This window comes from Phasianus colchicus, chromosome 2 (assembly GCF_987193195.1).
Source record: "Phasianus colchicus chromosome 2, bPhaCol1.hap1.1, whole genome shotgun sequence".
NCBI lineage: Eukaryota > Metazoa > Chordata > Aves > Galliformes > Phasianidae > Phasianus > Phasianus colchicus.
In genome coordinates, this window is record NC_143437.1 from 93,257,076 (window position 1) to 93,272,329 (window position 15,254).

Below are 15,254 nucleotides of genomic sequence, written 5' to 3' on the forward strand. Positions count from 1 at the left end.
TGATAAATGCATGAAAAAAGCATTACTAATGTATCAACCAGCACATCAGGAACTGATGAGGCACTGAAATGAAATAATGATAGCAAATCACAGCCTTCAGTGAATTGTTGAGCAGCAACATGTTTCACATTGCCTAAATTAATGCAAGCAGCTCTGGTCAGACAAAAGAGATTCTTAAGAGAAAAGGTAACTGGATGGTGAGCAGAGACTGGCTGAGGCTGCAGAGGGCTGTTTGAATTAGGCAGCTTTGCAGATGCAACTCAGTCCTGATACTACCCAGTAAGTCTTGCATTAGGCTGATTCACAAAACAGCTGGAGTGGATTCTAGTCTCTCTGCATGCATTAAAAATTTCCAGTGAAACCCAAGATGACAGAGGATATTGGTGACTCAGTAGGTGACACTCTCCTTTCTGAGTCAGAGCAGATACAACAGCATGATGCTGGAGGACACTGCTGCTGGACAAGATACAATGAGATCAGGAACACTGACAATTTCATACTGCTTCTTTACAACACTATTTGCTTGGTTATCCTCATCACATTCTAGCTGAAAATTTACATCCTGCAGACCAAAGTCCCTCTTGCAGTTGTACTGCAAGTGACATTGTTCATAATGTTCCCTCTAAAAATTTATACATCAATTCTAAATCATTGCTGTATTTCAGACTGGAGATGACTGCAACTATACACAGTTAGCTAATCCTCTATATTGATTGTAGAATGTTGAGGACCCTGAAAGGTGTAAGAAACTATAGTAAGTCAGAAGTTTATTGACAATTCCAAGAAACTTATAGGGGAATCAAAATGTTTAATAATTTTTAAAATGATAAGTTCTTTAAAAATAAAAAAAAAATAATAAAATAAAATAAATAAATAATTAAAAAAAAAAGGACTATTACAACATTACATTCCATCTCAGGACAGCATTTGTCTCAGATAGCTTTGGAATCTTCCATGGCCAAAGAATGACAGAACTGCTATTGTTCAGGTGATGTTATAAGAACAGACAAGAAAGATTCCCCATTTCTGAATATCATTATGGATAGTCCATCTCCTGTGGAAACTGCATTCTAAATCCCAGCAATGTGCAGAGAGTAGAGAAGAGGCAGGATTCACAAGGCAGAGTGAGTATCATAAATGGTGCAAATATCCCATTAGTTTTCCAATACATTTAATTTCGGATTTTTGAAGTTATTTCCCCAAAGGAGGATCAATAACCCCACAAAGGCTAATGCTGACCTTTCGAGTGCACTGACTGCTGAGCACACAGTACACCATGGATGAAAAACTGCAGAAGCAAACCTGCAGTCTAGGCTGGTTGGTCTCTAGCGCTTGCAAACATCCACCTCTGAAATCCTGTCTGCACTTCAATACCGTGTTTCATTATTTGCATCTTCAAGCAAAGTATTTGTTTAACATAAACATAGACCAAATCTCTTCTCATAGTTCTTTGTTGAGTATGGGGCTGAAAGAGCAACCTTTGCTGTCTCCATTGTGGCAATGACTCTGCTCTCCCAGAAGAATAAATGGGAATTTCTGCTTCAAAGTCATGGAAAGAAGGGTGTGAAAATGAGGTGACAGCAGAACCAGGCCTCTGTGTCTCCCAGGAGAAAACAGGAATTTAAAAAGCAGCACAGCAAAGGAATGTAGCAGCTACAAAATTTGCATTTAACGTGTCTCCAGGCATTGCAAAAACTCTGAAATTACCACAGATACGGAGAGTATGAGCTCTTTCAGATTAAAGACAATATTGTCCTGTGAAGGATAACAAGCATGTATTACAGTATATGAAAGAAAAAATAGTCTTTAACAAATTTGGCCAGAAATGAAGATAGGGCAAATGAAGTCTATGCTTATGAAACAACCAAGGGAAATGGGTGAACACAATATAAAACAGTCCCCTACTGAATCAGAAATGGCATATCTAGTTTCCTCAGTCAGTTAAGACAGAAATAAACCAGGTGGGAAAACTAAAGAGTACAACAGAAGAGACTACTCTTTGTTCAGGAAGATGAAAGACATCATGAAAATCAAGTCTCCATTTAGATGAGAGGAGGGTGGAATAGGAGCAGTGCATAAACCTCAAAGCTCATGATTCAGAAAACAGGCCAGTCCCCTCTATGAATTCTTCCCAGACAGCAGCATAAATCCAAAGAAGAAAGTATTTAGTCTGGTAAGAGTTTAGTCCTTGGTCTTTTTCTAAGGAAGTAGAAAACCAAGCTATTGTTCTTCTCATTATCATGGTTGAATTGCTAATCTTTCTTACATAAATATTTGCTTGGAAGATTTAAGCTTTCACATCAGAGATGTCATGCCATCCTGAAAATGTGGAATGCATACTGAAGCCAGCAAAGCTGACTGAAGTCCAGTATTTCAGATTGACTGTGGGGAACCAGTAATCTAGGACTCCATTCTTAGATGTGCCAGAGACTTTCTGGTAATCTAGGTTTTAATTTGGATGTGCCTCAGTGTCTCCATGCAACCTTATTCAGAAAAACTGCTGTGTACCCTAGCTAGTTGTAAAGAGTTTGTTGAGCTTAAGATGAAAGCACTTCATATAGAAAGGACAAAATGTCAAGTTTTTCTCCCAGGTTTAAAACATTCAGCTCTAATTTCAAATATAACCAGCTGAGCATATACAATGCTTTTCAGTACTTTGCCATAGCATTATACTCATTTTGACCCATGAATTTTAGTGCATAGTTGAAAGTGAATTACTTTTTAACTGATATTGTCTTGATAACTTCAGCTGATTCTTTTGTTTTGTTTTTGTTATTTTCTTTTCCAGTTACAAAAACTAAAGAACAAAACATTACTATACAAAAAATATATACATATTCCTTACCAATGAGTCCTGGACTATACCTCTTTTGCCTGTAATAGGCAAAATTATGAGAGAATTATTTGATTGTAGAAAAATGACTATGTGACTTTGAAAACAGTTACGTATGTGTCTTAGACATTGGTTGTTTTTAAATAGTAGACTGCCAATACTTAAACATCAAGCCAATGATGAAGAACTCTGTTGTGAGAGAACTGACCTGCCATAAGACAAGAATTCATAATAAAAATTTATGAAAACCAGCATTCATTACTGTAAAATTATTATTTAGGAGTTCCCAGGATTTTTAATGAATCTGCCAGCCTCAGAGCCAAGCAACCTTCCTATGAGAAAAGACACTGTCAGGAATATGAAGAATCTCAAGGTACTTTGCAAATCAGATATACATCCATAGTAGAAGTACCAATGCATCCTCTGTGGTAGAGAATATCTGCTGCTTGAGAACATGCCAGAACATCAGGACAGAAAATTAAATACATATCCTATGAGATTGCTAAGGCTAACTAGTTAAATATAATACCAATGCGCTAGTCAAGCAGGCTTCGATCTGGCTTCCAGAGAAAAACATGTTTCTTTGGGGGAAAAAAAAAGGGGGAAAAAAAAAAAAAAAAAAGGTTTTATTAAGAAAGAACTGAAATACAGACATTCAGCTCCTTTAGGAACCATGCTGCTGCAAGTCCCTGAGACCCATGTTGCCTTGTGGGATCCCATCAGGAGAGCACACCACAGTACAGATATAGAAACATAATGTCTGACTGTTTCCAAATGCCATTCCCCGGTCTGTCTAACCCACGACTGACTACCCAATTCCCTGGCAGCTAGGCAAATAATTCAGCATTTAGCAGAGCTGGGTTAATGCATAGGGAGCTGTTGGGGCAGCAGAAAACCCTCGGGCTCTCCTCCCTCCACTACCTGGGAAATACTCCTGGGTGTCCAGGAAGATTGCACTGGTACTCCTGAGGAGGTATCAGGGCACAGACTAATTGCTACAAGGAGGAGGAGTAAGAAAAGAAGTAACAGCCATTATTACCCACAACCTCTTCGTCAGCACCAGGGACAGCAACTCTTATTCTGTGGCATTTACATCCAGCATTCCCACTCTGTCCTGTTCTCCTTCTTGCCTTTCTTCTCTAGCAGCAGATGCACAAGCCCAATGTCTCATCCTAAAAATAGAAAAAATACAATTTACTTACACTGATGAACAGCCTAAAACATTTGTTAATTCTTAGGTCAAACAGGACATGAGCATTTGCATATCACCATGAAAAAGGCTTTGGCAAATGTCTCTATACCATTTACAACACTATTTATGTTTGTGTTAGGACAAAACTGCACATTTGGTTGTTCGCTAATCTGACATGATTCTCTCTGTCTGGACTGACTGTCCCACCAGCACAATTCTGACTCCAATCTGAGAGTGGTGAAGCAGGCAGGTGAGCAAGGGCTCCCATGTTCAAATCTAACAGATGTACGTGGAAGGATTTTGGACACTTTCTTCTCTTTGTTAACCCAAGATAACAATAAATAAACATACTTTACTGTGGAACCTGAACCAACAATGATAAATCTAATCCACTTATGTTACAGAGTAAAAATAATTGATGTAATGTCTTTGCTTCTACTGTTTAACGAAAAATCTTCACAACTTTAAATAGATGGTGTAACAGAGGCTTAAGGTCTGTTAATAATTTATATATTATAGCAAGAAAAAATTTGTAACAGATTTTAAATGAGTCATGAGGGTATGGTCTAACTGGCAGTTGGGTTACTGAATGTGAAAATTTCCCATTGGCTGGGAAAGAATAGCTTATGGTGGGCAGGGAAGTGAACAGCTTAAGAGACAGAGCAAGTGGTGGCAAAGTGACAACGGCCCTTGAAAAAGAAGCAAAACTGAACAGTCTGTATGAGTAAACATTTCTTTACAGTAGTGTTAAAGTAATCCCTTCTCCACAAAACAGTGAACTCTGGGGAAAGCCAGAACTTGATGCTTAAAGAATAAATATTTTCTTAGTAAACAAAGGACACTGCAGGGCTGACCAGGCTTCTTTTATGAAATCCACAGCACTAACAGAGTGGGAGAATATTGCATTAGCCATCTCTTTCTAGTTACTATCTGTATTCTACATTCTTAATAAATATCTTACTTGCATTTTTGTCCATAACCAAAAGAGGTGAATGTTTGTTGTTGTTTTTTTTTTACATTAAAATTTAGTAATGGCAAGCAGTAGGTAGTAGTACTGAATCTTGATTCCTGAATCACAGTTCTGCCTCACAGTCTCCAACACAGTTTGTAGACACCTAAGCTAGCTCCTTAAAAGAAGACTTTTCATACACAGAAAACTGTCAATGGCAGCACAGAGCTTTCTTGAAAGGCTGAAGTTATAACCATGCCATCCATTAAGTGCAGAAAGGACAAAGGAAGGAATCCCATGAATTTAGAAAACCGGCTTAAAGGGAAGAAGCTAAGAGTGGATCTAGTGACATCTACAATACAACTAGAGAATTTCAAATCCCTACCCTTTCTCATTAGTATCCAAACAATATTGTCAATATTCTTAAGTACTTTCTAAGTCCTCCCAAAATAATAAAGAGATACAATCAAACACAAGGCAAGATTTCCTCTGGCTCAGATAGAGAAAGCTGTAACATTCTCTAGCAATTTATGTTGCTGTTGTACCAATTCATTACTTTGATTCTGTTTCTTCCTTCCAGTCCCTATGCAGCTCTGATCAGTTCTTGACATCAGCCTCAAATATGAATACTTCAGAAGTCATCCCTGTCACTCTCAGTGTCAAAGTCACAGAATTACAGAACTGAAGGTGTTGGAAAGGACCTCTGGAGAATCTATCCCTCCAGACGTCATCAAATCCAAACCCCCCTGTTAGAGCAAGTTCCCTAGAGTAAGTTACACAGGAAAGTGTCCAGGTGAGTTCTGAATATCTCCAGAGAAGGACATTCTACTGCCTCTCTGGGCAGCTTGTTCCAGTGCTCTGTAACCTTCACAGTAAAGTTTCTCCTCATGTTTGTATGGAACTTCCTATGTTCCAGTTTGTGCCCTTTGCCCCTTGTTCTGTTGCTGGCCACTGCTGAACAGTGCCTGGACCCATCCATTTTACTACCACACTTTAGACATTTATAAACAATGATAAGATCCCTCTCAGACTTCTCCAGACTGAATAGTACCAGAGATTTTCTCCCTCCCCTTGTACAGTAGATGCTCTAGGCCCCTCACTGTCTTTGTGGCCCTCTGCTGGGGCTTCTGTCTAGAAGTTCCCTGTCTTGATGTGAGGAGCCCAGAACTTGACACAGTGCTCCAGATACAGCCTCACCAGGGCAGAGTAGAGGGTAACTTTCCTCATTCTACTGGCTATGCTTTTTGTAATGTACCCCAGGATACCACTGGCCTTCTTGGCCACAAGGCCACACTGCTGGCTCATTCCTAAGCCCTTCTCTGCAGAGCTCCTCTTCAGTAAGTCATACCCCAACCGGTATTGATGCATGCAGTTATTCCTCCCTAAGGGTAGGACTATACACTTGCTCTTACTGGAACTAAGAAAGCTCCTCTCCACCCATCTCTCCAGCCTGTCCAGGTCATGTCCCAGCCTGTTTCCACAGTCCTGACACCTGCATGCTCAGCAAGCAAAGCCAATAGTGCTTTTTACGCTTCATTAACCCCAAGAGGACATACAAAATTTGTTTACAACAGGCTCTTGTCTGAAATGGAAAAGAGTCTGCAATCACTCAAGGTGACAAGATATAGTAGTTAAAAATAGGAAATAAACACCTTGAAAATATTGGAGATAAATTAAAAAAGTGGAATGTGAGTGGAGAAAAGTACACTTCTACAGGATTTGTGTTAGGCTCTTAATAATAGCATTTGTTCTCTAGATACTTGAAGCTTTCATCCAAGTCAGCCCGAGACAAATGTTATGTTCACACCTGGATTCTCCTTGGTAGATGGGATTAAATCTAGAATCATGTCACACAAGTCTCTATTGCCCTGAACTAAAATATTGACCCTGTTATTGAAAGCTGAAAAAAGTCAGCATTGAAACAGGAAAACCGTATGAAACTGTGAGAGAAGGAAATGTTTATGAGAGATCTTAGTGCAGTGCTACATATATCTAAGTTGATTTAACACTACCCAAAACCGAAAAGTTGCAAAAAATAACATCAGGTCTGCTTGAAATAAACATTGCCAGTTTGCTGGAAGGAGGAAGGAGGAAGAATCAGTGCGTGTCAGCCAAAACATTTTGCTTTGTACAAGGTTTTACAAAGGCCTTTCTAATAATATGTTTCTAAGGACAATTTTCAAAATTGTCATTTGGCAATACTAAGATGTTTCTTTTTAAAGAGATTAAAATGAAACAGATTTTTCTGAAGTTTTCCATTTTTGTTGTTTAGTTTAACCAAAATGTTCTATCAAAACCAACAGAATTCACATTTTTGGTCACCTTGAAATCATTTCTGGGTCAACAAACTTTTCAATGGAAGAGTGATACTTAATTCTGCTTTAGCTCTTAGCACTAAGCTGGGAACTCAGTACACTAGACACATGAATAATGTCTAATCGTTGTTTTTTTTTTTAAATCAGCTACATTTTTTATCCAATTTCTTGTCTGTCCTCTGACTACAATTACTAGATTTTTAATGCAGTAGTCTGAATGTCTTCCAAAAGCGCAAAGCTCAAATCAGTTGTAACTCCAACTATCATTGTTCAGCCTCCTTGCTGATATCTAGTTGTCTGGAAATTAACTCTCATTCCAAACTTCTCACTCACTGTTTGTGTAAATAAGACTGCATTCATTTAAAAAAGTAGATAAAAGCCATACTCATAAATATTTTGTCACATCACAGAATTTTGCAGTGTAGAGAAGAACAGATTATAAAGCTAGCTCTAATAGGCCATAATTTGGTAGTCCAGAAACATATTTTTCATTTGTATTTTCCATAATTACAATACAAATTGACTTCTCCAAGACTGACAGCTACTATTGGGCCTCAATGCAGTCTTGGTGAGAGAGACTGCTTTCCTGTAAGTTTTACTAATAATAAATGCAACACAGTGGGACATCAGTAGCTTTGGATTTTGTGACCTATAATATTTTCTGTCAGGGACATATTATAAAATTGGTTACCACTTACTTCTTTTGATTGCCCAGGCATATGTATAAAATAAGTACAAATCAGCTAACTCTGACTTTTAATAATAAAAAAGCACTGATGTTACTCAGATTTCTACCAAAACTTGTGAAATATGCTACTGCTTTGAATAATTCAAATAACTCTATTTCTTTGGCTAAAAAAGAAGAAGGAAAAAAAAAAAAAAAAAAAAAAAAAACAGGGAGTCTTTTGTTATCTTCTGACATTTAATATTACTTATAACACTACTAGCAACATGGGATTATCACACTTAAATTCTCAACCAGGCTCCAGCTATTCCTCTGAAGAGTATCAAAAGACAGCTCGGAACGTCTGAAGATTTACACAGGCAGGAGGAAACTAAAGGGCTCTATTCTTCCTTCAGCGCTTATGTTAGCTATGCACAGAAATCCTACATATATCACCAAGAGCCTCTTGAAAGCACTGAGTGAGTGCAAGAAATTTATATACCATGATTTAGAAAATACATAATAGAAATCAGCCCCAAAATTCTGTGCTAAAAACATTTTATCCACTTCCTTGGGTTTATCTAAAATTTATCTTGTAACATAAAATTTCTTGACTCATCAAAATGGCTGGTGAAAACTACATTGGTTGAACTCCCACCTGCTTTTTGCAGCCTTACAAGTTTATTCTAAGAAGCAAATATAAGGCAGTCTTTGTGGAAGAAGAAAGACTAATGTAGTAGCCACACTGTAGGAAAACCTTGGGGTGGATATTAACACGCAACAGATTGAGGTATATAATGCAAACTGTCCACAACTTAGGAGGTGTTTACAACAGTTTTTATGTATAACTAACAACTTCTGGCAATTCAGTGTGAGCTTCACTGAGGCTTCATTCTGAACAACCCTTTGGAAGTGCTTTTCTTCTACACTGGCTTCATAGGCTATCTAGGAGCAGTAGACTCTAGCATGAATATCTAAATACAGTTGCTGAGGGTAGGTAGAGTGGAGATCTCATATTAAAACTAGACCACTTTTCTTTTATTGACACTTCCAAGGCCATTCCTCTTTTCTCTCACATTATGGTGTAAGCAATTCTGAGAATGTATGCACCACTCTACTGCTCAGATAGATATCTCCATTCTTGCTTTACAGAGATAGAAGCACACTACTGAGAAGAAAAAAAAATCATAAAATAACTGAGGGGAACTGCTGAAAGTAGGTCATCTTTATACTTTCCCTCCCCCTCGCCCCCAAGATTTATCCTAACAATATAGGCAAATATTCAGACACAAATGATCCTTACTAGAACTGTGCTAAGCCAGTGTGTCCTGTGCATATTTTCATAAGAAACTACTTATACAGGTGAACAGCAAAAATATCCCAAACTGAATTAATCTCATAAACACTTGTCTCAGAGCCTCCCTGTTTACAACAGAAGAGGAAAGTTTTATTTAGAATAAAGGTGATCAGGAGTTGTGTATAGAATCGCAAAATGATTGAGGTTGGAAGGGACCTCTGGAGGTCATTTCCAATGTCATCTACAGCACATTGCCCAGGACTATGTCCATGTCCAATAAGCAATTGAGTTATTGGAAACTGTTAATCATATAACCATAAATGAGACAAGTATAATGTAAAAAGTATAAATAAAGAAAAGGTATATATTTAAGTTATGCATTCAGGATTTATAATTGTTCCATTGAGGTCCTATGTTCTCACCCATCACATCTGCCAATTAAAATACTTAAAAGTAACTGAGCCAGCTGAAGGAAAGAGGGAAGAAAGTAACATGAAAAAGAGAATTAAAGGGGAAGGATTTTTTGTGGGATTCAAGAAAATAATATCATATTTAAATTATTTTTGTATGTAAATCTGTTCTAAATTTGATCATTAAATGAGAAGGTAATTGCTTCCCAAAGAAAATATCTTTTCTTGTTGACTATTTTATATAAATACAAATGTAAAACATATGTATCTGAAAGTAAATACACGATAAAAAAATATTCTGGGCATTTGAACTACAGACTTTGCAAAGCTCATGTGTAAATTTGAACGTCTCTCATAAATTCCATTTAAATAAGTTTCACTTATACTAAAATGCTTGTTGAGCAACACCATATTTATAAACATGCAAAGAAAACTGCAGAATTTAATTATGTCTTTATTAAATCTAAATTTACGTCTGATATAAAAGAAAAGACAATCTTATCTCCAAACAGTATAAACTGCTAAATAAATAGAAATAAATTCAAAAAGGTCTGAAGATTTTAAACCATATCTAATTTTCTAACACAGTTCAGGTGCAGACCTATTGGTTGAAATGTTTTCTGGTAACAAAATCATCATTCTTTATCTAAATGATGGTGTTAAAATTGGAATAGCCTCTCATGCAACTTCACCTGATTGACAGCATATCAATGAAGTGATTTTTCTATTTGGTGTAGTTCTTCATATGTGTAACAAAAAATAAATTCTGCCTTGTACACACTTGTACTTTCCTATAACAGAGTAAAGGCCCAGACAAAATCATAAAGTTTCATTTATTTATTTCATTGAGGTTTTTCTGTCCACATCAGAAGCTCTAGGGATAGTCTTCAGATTTCTGATGGGAATCCAGGTCTTAAAACTTTTGGGTTGCCTTGTTAAATCACAGACTCTATTTGTAGATTATCTTGCTCTTAGCCAAAAGACTATATTGAACTCACATATAGTCTTTTCTACTTCAAAAATATTTATCTTTCTTCTGTACTCTGTGTCTCTGTTCATTTCCAAGTGCCAAAATCTGGTTTATTGTTTCTGCCACTAGAGAGAAACATTTTTAAAGTGTTAGTCATTACTGGCTATTATAAAAAACTCAGTAAAGTTATTTTTCTCCGTGTTGATCAGTACACAGACAAACAAGTGAGGCATTCTAAAATGCTGCATTTCAATAGCAAACCTTCATCTTTGTTTAGAGTCTATACTTAGAATGTAAATTCCCTAAGTTACCATCATCCAATATAAAGTCATAAATGTTTTTACGAGAGAAAAACAAAAAGGATTGATAAGAATAAGAGTTTTATTGTTCTTGGGTATACAGCCAAGAGCTCCTTTGTTAAAGACACTCTTACAGGTTTGTAACAGATTTGAAATTTGAATTAATTTAACTCACGTGGTACAAAGAACACGTGAACACCATTGCATTTCAGTGTATCTTCAGCAAGACTAGGAACTAAGCTAGAAAGACAGCAGAAAGCAGAAGTAAATGCAGTCAGCTGCACAAGTGGTTTAGTTTTATTCCTTTTGGGGGTCCTTTGGCAATAAAATTGTATCACTATGACAGTGCAAGCAATGTCATTGGACACAGTCCAGTGGCAGATCTGATTAACACATATTTTCCAGATACATATCTGAACTTGATATAGAAATGGCAATTTCTCCTTTTTTGCTACTGGTTTCTTCTACAGGTTAATCAAATATGGTGATAATACTGTGCCTCGTTTCCCACTTTAACTTGTCTAGTTTAAATTTCCAGTCAGTTAAACTCAAGGGTCTTCAATATCTATTATTTCTTCATTATGATTCTCCTTATCCCCAAGGATCAAGTAACTTCTCTTTCATTGTTATACTAATGGAGCCAGAACAGTGGCAAAGCACATCATGAGGCTGGGACCTCATGAAGACAGAATAGAGGGGGACAATCTCATCCTTCACCCTGTTGGCCATCCCTCTTCTGATGGAACTCAGGATACTGTTGGTCTTCTGGGCTACAAGTGCACTGCTGGCTCATAATAAGTTTTTAATCAACCAGGACCAGTAAGTCCTTTTCAGCAGGGATACTCTCAAGGATTTTTCCTCCCAGTTTGTATACGAACCTGGGACCACCTCATCCCACATTCAAAACCTTACGTGCTAGCAGTAGTACTTGTCCCCCAGGAACAGTTCATTGGACATCCTTCACCCCCCTGTAAATAAGCACTTCCATGAGCACAAAGGATTCATTCTCCATAATTAAGATCTAATTCAATACCCACTGAAATCAATGGAAGTTTTTCCACTGACTTCGGTGTGCTTCAGCCTGAGCCCTGAAACCGACAATCATCTGGTGACATTTGTGTTATATTAACCCAGCCTTTAGGAACTATATTGAGGTCTCCAACTCATTTCACATAAGCCACCAAACAGTAATAATTTTCAGACAGTGTCAACCTGACCCAGATTTGAACTGGCAATCTGGAGCTAGAAAGCACTATAATCCATTACTAGCCTTGTGAACCATCTGGTCACAATATCTCAAGCAACTTATATAGTACTTAGTATTGTAGCAGTTTACTGAAACTTGGAGGATAAAAAAATAGCATGCAAGTATATATGTGTCCATGTAGATATTTAAAAATGCTTAAGATGTATTCAAGAGAATACTTCAAGAGAAGTATGTACAAATAACATTAAGTTTCTGTCTACATATAGACTGGTGTATTAACTTCCAGTTTTTGCACTACAGTGATGATCAGTAGTGAAAAACGCAAGAACTTTAGGTAAAATCATAACAAAGGCTTTTTGACCAATTACAGTCAGCCATATGGATGCTTTTGCAGCAATATCTGCTGCTACGTGTGTATTTCTCTAAGCACACAATCACTTTGCCAGATGCATTCTTTTTTCTAGTGATATACAAAACCTGTTTTGCTATAGTCTTTTCCCACTGAGAGTTGAACTTGCTGGTTACACCCAAAATTAACTAATTTCTGCTACCATCTAAGGCTTGTATTTCATAAGGAAAATAATGGGTGCTGTTTTTTTTGTTTTGCACCTTGAACACTCATCTATATTTAAGTAAACGTGCTGTCAAATGCTACTGGGTTTAGTAGTGTTATTTTAAATCCATTTTGCAGATGGGTAAATAAGAAAAAGATTGAGAGGGAGTTTTGTATGGGACAACTAGGACCCTAAGTCTGTTCATTAACAATCATCTTTCAAAAAAATTATTTAGTCTTCAAGTACCAACAAGCAAGATCTCTGTATGATTCAATGTATATACTTCAATGTTTTAATAATCTGCCTGGTCTCAGAGCCATGCTTCATTTAAAATATATTTTAGAGTAGCAGTCAGGGTCAGTTTATAGAAGAAAACTCATTAACAATGTGATAGGCATGAAAATAAATATATTTCAAGAAACTCACACAAGAAAAGCACAGATAGAAAGGCAGACTATTTATTGAAGTCCCTTCTTCAGCTTTACAAACTTCTTTTACTAGTGCTATAATGACAGTTTCAAATTAAACACTGATGCAGCTTGGCAGTCAGAGAGTTTTGCATAACAGGTGAACGTACACCACAAAAATATTGAATAAAATTTGTGAATGTCCAGCTTTTATAAAAATAAATTCCAAACATTTTTCCAAGATTTTAGTTCTCCTCTGAAGTTCTCCTCAGTTAAGTCACACTACGCTGCACAGTTTATCCATGAGTACTAAGAATGAGCTTTTTGATCTGAATTACACTAATGTTTTTATATATTTCCAGGGAACAGAGACAAGATATAGGATATAAATCTCTCAATTTATCCCTTTACTACTTTCTCTCTGTGACTAATCAAAGGTACCTGATATTCATCTGTTTAATTCTGCAAATATTTTCCATGGAAGGTATTTTTCTTACTTCATTTGCCATCCATCTCTTCATGATGAAAAGCTCCACTACATACCAAGCAAGATGAGAACTGCAGAGAGAAAAGAAATAGCATTCTAACTAGAATAAATGATGGCAGGGGAAAAACATCTTAGCATGCAAGTCATTCTTCAGGACTTTACTGAAAGAGAGAAGCATCCCCAGACTCAGATGGATTCAGCCTCTGACTCTAGGGTGTCAGGAGAGTAACAACGTAGGGTTACATCTCAAGTGACTGCACATAAAGAGCAAAACATGTCTGACTGTGAGAAAAGATTTAAAGATGTTTGGCCTCCAAATAGGATGTTGTTAGAATCATTTTTTTTTAAAACACTGTTTGAAAGTATAACAGAAAGAGTTATGCAGTCTTTGTAGAAATACCAAGGTACCAAATAAAATATCTATAGAACAGTATTGAATGAAAAACAGAAAATGTATCTTATTTCATAGCTGCTGAAATCAAAATTCTGTTTGGATATTCAAAGAGAGTAATTGATATAAGGAACCCTCACACTTGATACTCTCACAGACTGTTAATACAGTTCAGTTAGCCTCAATGCATTTATTTCTATGATAGCAGTGTAGAATATTCAAGAGAATCTCTTCATAGCACAGTTTTAAAACATATTTGACAATCATGGGAAGTAGCACCCTTTTATTTGGATCTCTTCTTAAGGTTTCTCAGTCTTTTAGTAGATGTATACACATTGCATATAGGTGTTAGGCAAGAATCGAGGTATTTTCTACTATCACTTTCTGTAGTATTTTGTTTTATCGCCATTTTTTAATAGAAAGGCAAGAATAAATCCCTTTTAATAAAAGGTGAACATAAAAATTATTGTGCAAAACAGCAAATGCTTTACTAATGAATTAAGATTCACATTCCTATTGATACATTTTTCTCTCTTGTAAAGCAAGGAGGCAAAACAGCATGAGATGTCTCACTAAAGGTCACACAGCAAGCCAATGCCCTAGCTAGAAATAAAGGCCCTAGGTTACCTAACTCACAGTTATGTATGCTAATAATGGGGCAAACTTCTGCCAAGAGATTTGCAGAATCAGTATCTCTTCCTAAGGCCAGGCTTCTGTGGCATCACTGTGTCACTTGGAGTTACATCCCTGAAGCTATGCCACCTGGACTTCTAGCCCTAAATAGAGCAGTGAAACTAGACATTTGGTGTGGTTTGGTGAAGGAAGACAGCTTTGCCACTTCGGTAAAAAACAAAACTTTGCAAATATCAACTATAATTACATTCAAAGCAACTTTTTGGTATATCAGCATTCCTAAATCCACAAAGTGTTTTCTGGTCTACGTAAATGTGTAGATGTAAATATCACACAACAAGCACATCATAATCTGTCAATACCAGCTCATCTCATTAAGGCTTACAGTCTTCTGCCAAAGACAGTATTTAAGTTCTAAGCAGAAAAATGTTTAAGGTCCCTCAAGCACTGATTGAAAGTAAAGCTTACTTTTGTAAAAAAAAAACTACTTTGGCTAACTCTGTGTTCCATTTGTATTCACCTTCGAGAACCATCAATATGTTAAATTTTACTAGTTGAGGTAAAGGCAAAAGCAAAACCTAAAAAAATACGTGTGTAAGTATACATCAGGATTCTTCAGGAGTGTAAACTCATCAAAACCACAAAA

General features: G+C 36.7%; 1 long non-coding RNA gene across 5 annotated transcripts in view; it reads right to left on the reverse strand.

The window, feature by feature from the left end:
* The window catches only part of LOC116240686 (uncharacterized), a 37,110-nt gene that overhangs the window by 14,654 nt on the left and 7,202 nt on the right, over positions 1-15,254 (reverse strand). For 2 of the 5 annotated variants that reach the window (XR_004169367.2, XR_016464516.1), the window contains 2 exons: positions 13,539-13,655; positions 10,502-10,755 (listed from right to left, as the gene is read on the reverse strand). This is a non-coding gene — a long non-coding RNA (uncharacterized LOC116240686). Of the gene's footprint in view, positions 1-3,467; positions 4,006-10,501; positions 10,756-11,104; positions 11,898-13,538; positions 13,656-15,254 lie in introns of those variants that run through there. The other 3 variants (XR_016464513.1, XR_016464515.1, XR_016464514.1) reach the window with 3 other exon arrangements.